We start from the raw sequence: 9,686 nt of genomic DNA, 5'->3' as shown, positions 1-9,686 counted from the left end.
TGCTTATATAGTTTATACTAATTATGTTTAATAGTCTCTTGCTTGCTTCAAAATTTAAGGATGTTTTCCTTGTCAGTCACTTCAAGGAAACAATAAATAAATAAATTAGAAAAAGATTAATTGTTTCACCTATTTCTGTGGAGGAATAAAAAAATACTTTGAGAGTTTCCAAAAATTCACTATACAGAATGAACAGCTTACATACACTATCTGTGAAATTCTTCTTGACTGGGTTATTTAAATGCGAAAGCTCCTCCAAGACAATAAGCCTCATTCATTCTTCTCCAAATCCCACTGTCTCTTTTATTGCAAAATAAGCTATTCCTTTAGTTGTTCATAACTCTTTTATGGTGGTAGATCCAAGCGATTAAAACATGTGTGGCTTCTTGGTAAAAACATGTGTCTTAGCCAAATTTTTCAACGAAAAAATTTTAGGTCCCATCACTTCCCATGAGCTCAGCAAATCCTCCTATAGATAAAAGGCAGGTTCTGGTGGCAAACTTCAATAGCCGCATTCTTATTTCATTGTCTGTCTCTTTCACAAATTGCCAAAATCAAATTATTTGCTTGCCGGTTCTTGTAGAATGCTGATAAACAGTATTTCCCTGCCAATCTGCTAAGTTAGCCTCTTGCACACCATGCAACATAATGTCAAATTCTTTTTCCTCAAAGTACTGCAGCCATTGAAGGAAAACAACTTCATTAAAACCATCAAGTAAAGCTTTGACCTGTTCTAATATACCTCAAGAAAAATGCCATTCCGTCGTTAAACTAATATACTCATCTTTGTTCTCTTCAGTCACCAAGATATTAGAACCTCCTGATTTCAGATCATAGAAGTAACTTTTCCCAAAATTTCCACATCAGAGTTAAGTACATTTCTAAGCCACATTCTTCAATATTATTGTCTTTTATCCAGATAAGGGAGTTATAAAATTCAGTATCAATGGATTCCAAATCCTTAACAGTAAGTTTTTTTTACTGAGAATATGCTTGTAGAATGATAAAGAGAAACCAGTATTGATAAACTTTCATGAAAATGTGCCATAGTGATAAAGTGAACAATGAAGCAAAAGTATGAAAAATGATCTGATTAATGGCTGATGCTGGATTTATCTGCAGACAGTAGTTGTTCTTGCCAGTATACTCAAATAAGCAATACATTGGGTTCAAAACTGCATGGGAAAGTAAGAAAAACCATTGTCTTGCTAGACTACAATAATCAAGTCCTTCTTGTCCTCTAAATGTTGCATATACTCGCCTCCACAAGTCATATGGTTTTAATTCCATAATCTGTTGGAAAGAATCTTCAAACATTGTCTGCCAGGATATGTGATCCTCACATGACTGGGTAGTGCATTAGACTGGCACTAATAATGTAAATGAGCAAGTTTACACCTAAAGGTGTGTTCCTAAGCAATTTGTGGACCACCTTTCATTACAGATGACTTCCGATGGTGAGAATCTATGAATGTTGTTGTTCTTGTGCTATGATCAACAAAGTACCTAATGCTTTCTCAGGCATATCTAATTTCCCAACCTTCTGGCAGGGGTTCTTCATTCTGCAGGCCTTGAGTTCTTGGATGTTCCCATTGGGTTGTCCTTCTCCTACGATTCACAAAGTAAAACCTGTCTGTGGTATCCACTCTTTTTTTCTCCCAACCTGGTGGCAAAGGCACATATGGGTTGTTTTCTTCAGCTAACATTGAGGCAAAATAGAGGATATCTTTGGCCGAACACCAAATACTAAACCATTAGTGAACACAGTAATGGTTCCACTGCATAGTAGGTCATTGCCATGTTGTTGTTCTAGTGTTATGGTCTACATAATAAACTCTTCCACAATCATCTATTCTTCTTTCCCAACCTAGAGGTAACAGCTGTGGTCTGTCCCATGTGGTTGTTCAGTGTTATGATCTTCATAATAGGTTCTACCATGAGGATCTTTTCTCTGTTTCTACCCTGATGGCAAAGTTTCTGTGTTGGCATTTCCAGACTGTTGCTGTGCAGGTTTCACACACCCATCTGGCTGTCTTAATTTGTCTTCTTCAAAAGAAGAACTATTTCCAGAATTAAAGGTGGCAGGATCTAACATACTTCTAGTTTCATATTCCATTGCTGCACTGGTAGAAGGAATGCATTCATTGTTTTCTGAGGAAGTCAGTATTTCTTGAATGGGAGGATCTTTGACTGTAGTACTAGAGCAGTTGGAAGACAAGGCAGTTTCTTCAGCAACTACTGCAGTCCCCATAGCAGAAGCATTATCATTTGGTGCAGATGAGAATGACTTGTGATTAATAGTCATTGGCAAGCTCAGATGTGAATGGTTTTGGAGCTGGTTATTTTTGGGTCTGGCAGCAACCTAAGAAGATGAAGATGTGTTGTCTCCATTAACTACATATAATCAGTATGAGTTTTAAACTAAAGTGTTTGGAGGTACATGATTATCTATCCCATTAGTACCTCCACCAGACAACCTGAAGGTTGCCTTTGCTGAAGGATCTCCATTTTCATGTAAGGCATCAACATTTTGCTGTATTTCTATACTTGGAAATGAGCTGTGGTTTGTTAGATTTTCTTGCTCAACCACCAATCCACCAAACACAACTGTCAATTCACCAGTTTGCACTATGCCATTTTTCCCCCAAAGAAATTGTTCTTTCGCTCTTTGCAGTTTTCTATTGTGAATGAACAACGCTTGTTGCAAATATATTCTTGCTCTACCTAATAAAACATTTACTTTTTAAAAATATTTATTTATTTCTCTCTCCTCCCCCCCCCCAATTGTCTGCTCTCTGTGTCCATTCGCTTTTTGTTCTTCTGTGTCCGCTTGTATTCTTGTCAGCAGCACCCAGAATCTGTGTTTCTTTTTGTTGTGCCATCTTGCTGCATCAGCTCTCCATTCCTAGACAAGCTGCACTTTTTTTTGCACTGGGCAGCTCTCCTTACGGGGCACAATCCTTGCACATGAGGTTCCCCTATGCGGGGGACACCCCTGCATGGCATGGCACTCCTTGTATGCATCAGCACTGCCCATGGGCCAACTCATCACACGGGTCAGGAGGCCCTGGGTTTGAACCTTGGACCTCCCATGTGGTAGGCGGATGCCCTATCCATTGGTCCAAATCCGCTTCCCTAAAGCATTTACTTTTCAAGTGTGATGACTCCACACTTAAAATTTCAATCTTTTCTGTGGGGTCACATTTACAGTTAGCTGTTTATGGGTGGCATTTTGGATTAGAACAATTGGGTTTTGCTGTTTTCTTAATCTCTCAGTCTACCACTACTTCTGTATATATTTCTGTTCCAACCAGTTCTGTTTACTTTTTAGTTTGGCACTAGAAACAGTTACCTGTACCTGTAAACTTTTACTGTGTTTATTAATAGTTTCAGACCTTATTGAAGCAGTGGCCATGTCCCAAAATTCATCTTAAAGTATATACTAGGAACTCTGCTAGACACTAGGATACAAAGATGAATAAGAAACTTTTCCTTCTTTCAAGGAGCTCACAGTCTACTGAGGAGACAAACTCTGCATGAAGCCATCTGCTCCTGGTGGCAGGTGTGTACAATAGGATTACCTCCTTCTGCAGTGGATACCCTCACTCTTCCACACCCAGGATCTCCATCTCATAGCAAGCACATCAACCCCAGCAGCCCAGGCCACCTGCAGCCAATCAGAACATGCGTGCCGCCAAGGGTTGGCTTTTACAATGACAATTTAATAGCTTACAACTTTACAGTTTTCAGGTTGAGAAAAATGTCCAAATCAAGGTATCATCGGGTAATGCTTTCTCCCCAAAGACTGGCAAAGTACATAGCAGTGCCTGCTGCTCTCTCCCTTCTCCTTTGGGTTTCATTGCTTTTAGCTTCTGGCTTCCACGGCTTTCTCTCTCAGCTTCTATGACTTTCTCTCTCTCCTCCTTGAATTACATTCTCTTATAAAGGACTTCAGTTAGAGGATTAAGGTCCACCCTGGGTCACACCTTAACTAAAGTAACCTAATCAAAAGACCCTTAACTGAAGCAAACTGATCAAAAGTCCTTACATACATTATATGTACACAAATAGGAATGGGTTAACTCTGAGAACATAATTTTATGGGTTCCATAGAACCTCAAACATCTCAGAAAATATTTACTCTGTGCCTGAAAGGTCAGCCAAGATTGTATCAGGTCTGCTTTGCTGTTCAACCTTACTGTCTAACTACCCCTGCTTCCTCCTCCTCCCCAATAAGTGCTTCCCATCCCAAAATCTATCTCAGTCTTGCTTCCAGAGCACCCAATCTGTATCTACACTGATATTTACACAATAACAACAGTAAGCTTGTGATCTCTTGCAAAGGTTGTTCAGTCAAATTTGATCATAAACTTAGGATCATTCACCACAGATATTAAAGTTCTAAAGACACAGAAGAAAGACTTCAAAACAAAGAGAATAGGTGTTAGGATTAGATTTTGTGACTTTCCCATGACTATGAAAAAAACATTCTTATGCTACCTTTATAGAAACAAAATATATATAAACTCTGTTTGTCCACAAGTGCCATGGTTTAGCAAGAGCTGTTTAAATAAAGACGAAGTTTGAGTCCAAAGTAATTGATTGTCATACTTTAACCAATTTCTTGTTTTAAAGAAAAACAAGCAAGATGTCTAAATAAATGAAGATACATTACCTTTAGAAAGCAGATCTAGGAACGATTACATTTCTATTTGACTTTGGTTAAGAATCAGTAAATTATGTTGACTAAGAAGTTGGTTTCTGGAATGGGACAGAGTGAAAATATATATCCTGACTTTTCCACTTACCAGCTGTAAGACATTAGGCAGTATAGCTTTTCTTAATCCCAGTTTCCTCACTTGTACCACAGTGATAATAATTATACTCAAATCAGAATGTTTTCATGAGTTTAGAGGGAAAAAAGCACATAAAGCACTTAGCTCAGGACGTTTCCCATATCATTTTTACTTATAATAATTATTGTTAAAAGAAAGAGAAGATCTCTCTTAATGCTTGGTTCCTATTAAGCTGTAATCATGAAGGCAGAGTGTACATTCTTGCCTAATTTAATATTGCATTTATCCCCTTTGATTTACAAAAGTCTTATTCTGAGGATGCAAATTCCCATCTCTAGCAAAAATGCCCAGACATATATTGAGTTGGAAAGGTAATTAATATTATAATGTTATTAGTAAAGTGAGAAGAGTTATTATTTTTGTTTTGATTTTCCTCCAAATATATGTATAGGAGCATCAACTAAAGACAAGATATTGGTCTAGAAGAAAATTAAGCCCAACATACATGGTTAATATCTAATAGCAACCTGGTAATAGACTTAGACTCTTCTTTTCCTTTAAAGCAAAGACACATTTACATCCACCTTTAAATATTTCTTCATTGCAACTCTGCTGAGGCTCAGGGCACAGCTGGCACATGGCCAGTCCACAGATTCAAGTGGTTCATGATTGGACTTACCCAGATCAGCTAACAGGGAGATGATGATGATCGACCACCACAACAGGGAAACAAGAGCGTCTACAACTGCAAGCAGAAGAATCTCATCCATCACCCACATGGGATCTAAGCCCCCTCTTGATTTTAAAGATGGAGTGGACATCACCATCTCAGGGTCCACTGGATGGAGAAATAAAATATAGATTGGAGTGGATTTACTGATATTCTACTATACAACTATTGTGACTCTAGCAATGGAAGAAATTGTTTCATTGATGTGGAGACAGTGGCCATGGGAGTTGCTGAGGGCAGGGAGAGGGAAGAAGAGCTGTGATTTGGGGGCACTTTCAGGACTTGGAATTGTCCTTAATGATAGTGCAGGGACAGATGCAGGGCATTATATATCCTGCCATAACCCACTGAATGGACTGAGGGAGAGTGTAAATTACAATGTAAACTATAATCCATGCAGTGCAGCAGTGCTCCAAAATATATTCACCACATGCAATGAATGTGCTACAATGATGAAAGAGGTTGTTGATGTAGGAGCAATGGGAGTGTGGGGTGTGGGGTATAAGGAAACCTATTATATTTTTTCATGTAACATTTTTTGTGACATTTGTATCTTTAAAAAAAAGACAATTATATAAAAATTTAAAAATTTAAAAATTTAAAAATGTGAAGATAACAAAAAAATTCTTCATTGTATAAAAATGGTAGCTTATATCCAGGGAAATAGTAACAGACAAGGCAGACTTGGCAGCCCTAGTTAGTGTGGGGTGGTCATAGTGACTTTGGAAAGTTTGCATGGGAGGGTTCCTAAAAACTATTTGTACAGCTATTAATTAATGTCTCCAAGTAGACATTCTTGATAGAATTTTTTAATATCTTTAGGATAGCTTTTAAAGGTTTCCATAAAATATAAAAGTTTGAAAACAAAACTTATTATGATTCCCAAAGAAACCCTTTGATGTGGTCTGGACAGGTATTAATATCCTTATATCAAATATGAGAAAACAGAAGCTAAAAGAGATTAAGTTACCTCAATTAACCTCCATCAGTCTTCTGATACTAAGGTGACAGTTGTCCCACTATCCCAGTCTTTTCCCAATCTCCCTTATAATAAGAAGCACCTGGCATACTGCTTTTGGAGATTCTCAGATGGTGACTGGGAATTCATATTTTTAACATGTACATCAGGTGATTTTTCTATTGGGCAATTTTGGACAAGTTTGGGGAAACCAATACCCTTGTTCATATCCCATTTTGTTTTAATGTTTTATTTTGCTGTCCAAATATTAAGCCCAAATTTCAGCCATCCCACAATCATAAAAGAGAATTTTATAGCCCATAGAGACTGCTTCTAGCCAACCAGATGGAGAAAATTGAAAAAGGAACAGACAGCCAGTTGTATCTATCAACAAGGAGAGTCCAATGTTAAAGATACAGGCCTTTAAACATGTCTATAAAGCCAAGAAAATAATCACACTGGTAAGGGAAGTAGAGCAACACTCACCAGTATTTAAAGTTGGCAGCTATTTAAGTATTCATGATTTAATTTGTTCATGCACCCATTCATTCATTTGTTCATTCATTCAATAAACAGTTACTGAGCATTTATTCCACACCAAGCATTGTGCTGAGTATTTGAGAACAAACACCATATATATTAAAGGATACTTCTACTTCAGAGCACTACCAATGGCTAGCCCCATAAGATGGACTGGGTGCAGGTACCCCTAGAGCTTTTCTTAGCTGAAGTGCTCCTAACACTCTCAACAGTGGTGTCCAGAAAAGTAGACTTTGTCTAAGCACATGCATTGAAACTAATCTCTAGCTGTTTAGTCCAAGCTGTTCTTTTTAAAACATACAATATATTAGTAAATTTATTGGACATAGTAATATCTCTATTGTACTATACAGGGATCATTTATAAGAAAATCAATTAAATGGTTTCATATTTTGTTACTAATAATGCTAATAAAGAATAGTGAATAAACTAGTTTGGGTAACTTACAAAAATAATTGGGTTTTCCAGGAACATTACAGAAGATAGACAACAAAATCAATACACCCCAAGGTTACAAGAGGAGTCATTATTGATTTATGACCTTGCTTACTTCCAAGCAAAATAATTGCTATAGAGAAGTTGGCTCATGTTTACAAATCTTAATATTTTCATGAGAAAGTATTTCTTAGCCTAAAGTTTAAACACTGGAAAGAATAAGCAATAAAAGATAGCTAATTTTTGTGTTCAAATCGATAATTAGTAATGTCTAGTATTTTTTAAACACCTACTTTACGGCACATACTTTATGTGAGTATAAAATTTAAATGATCAAAATGCTCTTGCAATGAGAACCTCATTTCGTAGGTTCAGAAAATTGACATTCAGGGATGTTAAGAAACTTGCTAAAGTCACATATACCCAGAAAGTTACAGTGTTGGGATTCTAATTCAGTATTCTTTTACCATGCTTTGATTTTTTTTTAAGTATTTACTCCATTTTTATTTTTATTTTATTTTTAAAATATTTTTTATTTTTTTAATGTTACATTAAAAAAATATGAGGTCCCCATATATCCCCCACCCCCCTAACCCCCATAACAACAACCTCCTCCATCATCATGAGACATTCATTGCATTTGGTGAATACATCTCTGAGCACCGCTGCACCTCATGGTCAATGGTCCACATCACAGCCCACACTCTCCCATAGTCCACCCAGTAGGCCATGGGAGGACATACAGTGTCCAGTAACTGTCCCTGCAGCACCACCCACGACAACTCCAAGTCCCGAAAATGCTCCCACATCACATCTCTTCCTCCCACTCCCTACCCCCAGCAGCCACCATGGCCACTTTCTCCACACCAATGCCACATTTTCTTCTATTACTAATCACAATAGTTCATGAATAGAATATCAGTAAGTCCACTCTAATCCATACTCTATTCCTCCATGGGCTTAGCCTAGCAAGAGCTTAACAGACATTAAGAAGCAGAATATCCCTGTCCACATATAACAACATGACTTTAAAATTCTGTTTGACCTAATGTAAGGGGGAAATGGAAAGGAGAAATGAGTTTATTTGGCTACGAGTCTCTAAAAAAGAGTCCGGAGGCTGTCAGAAGGATTGCCCTTATGCACAACTGAGCAGAATCTAAGAGACAGATGAAGTAGATACAACCCCAGGTATTGGTTCCTTTGAGGGCTAAAGAGACCCACGGGCTATATGGTCATGGCAGATGGGGTTCACTGCCATGTCAGATGGCCCTTCTTTGGAGCTGGTGTTTCTGCGTGATGAAACTGGATTCAGATGGAATCTCTTTTCATTAGACTTTAATGCTACTTTACTGGAATTGTAGTTGGTGTTGGGGTTTAAGATATATTTAGGGGATTTGAATCTCTGGACTGACAATATGATAGCCAGGCCCTGAGCCTCAATAGACTTCAGCTCCTACAATCTGATTTATTGGACTCACCTCACTCAGCTAAGATGGAGTTGAAGGACAACCACCACACCATGGAGCCTAGAGTGCCTACAACTGAAAGCATGAGTATTGCATACAGTATCCATGTGGAATCTGAGCCTCCTCTTGACATAGAGATGCCACGGACAGAACCAATCCAAGGTCCACAGAGAAAAGGTGGCATTGGAGTGGAGTGGGAAAAGTGGACATGGTGGCTGATTTGGGTATGGGGAATAGCAGGAAGAGATGAGATGTGGAGGCGCCTTTGGGACTTAGAGTTGCCCTGGATGGTGCTGCAGGGGCAATCACCGGACATTGCAAATCCTCCCAGGGCCCACTGGATGGAATGTGGGAGAGTATGCGCCATGATGTGGACCATTGACCATGAGATGCAGAGATGCCCAGAGATGTACTTACCAAATGCAATGGATGTATCATGATGATGGGAGTGAGTGTTGCTGGGGGGGGGAGTGGTGGGGTGGGGGTGGTGGGGTTGAATGGGACCTCATATTGTTTTTTCAATGTAATATTTTTACAAAATCAATTAAAAAAAAAAGAAACCTTCACAACTTCCAATAAAAATGTTTTATAGCAATGTCAAAAAAAAAAAGAAACTCATTATATTTGGCAAACACAATCATTTGCAGATTTATGACATCACTGCAGTTTTACTTGGCAATGGAATCTTCACTGTTTTCAGAATATCGACTTTCTTGTGAAGGTATTTTTGAAGACAGACAATGAGCATGGCTTGAACAGTG

The 9,686-nt window shown here is 38.2% G+C and overlaps 1 pseudogene; it reads right to left on the bottom strand.

Moving 5' to 3' along the window:
• Positions 1-274: 274 nt before the first annotated feature.
• Positions 275-2,305, bottom strand: LOC101443696 (NEDD4-like E3 ubiquitin-protein ligase WWP1 pseudogene; annotated as a pseudogene).
• Between the last annotated feature and the right edge of the window lie 7,381 nt (positions 2,306-9,686).

The sequence above is a fragment of the Dasypus novemcinctus genome, chromosome X (genome assembly GCF_030445035.2).
Source record: "Dasypus novemcinctus isolate mDasNov1 chromosome X, mDasNov1.1.hap2, whole genome shotgun sequence".
Classification (NCBI taxonomy): domain Eukaryota; kingdom Metazoa; phylum Chordata; class Mammalia; order Cingulata; family Dasypodidae; genus Dasypus; species Dasypus novemcinctus.
This window is presented reverse-complemented; position numbering and strand designations above follow the sequence as displayed.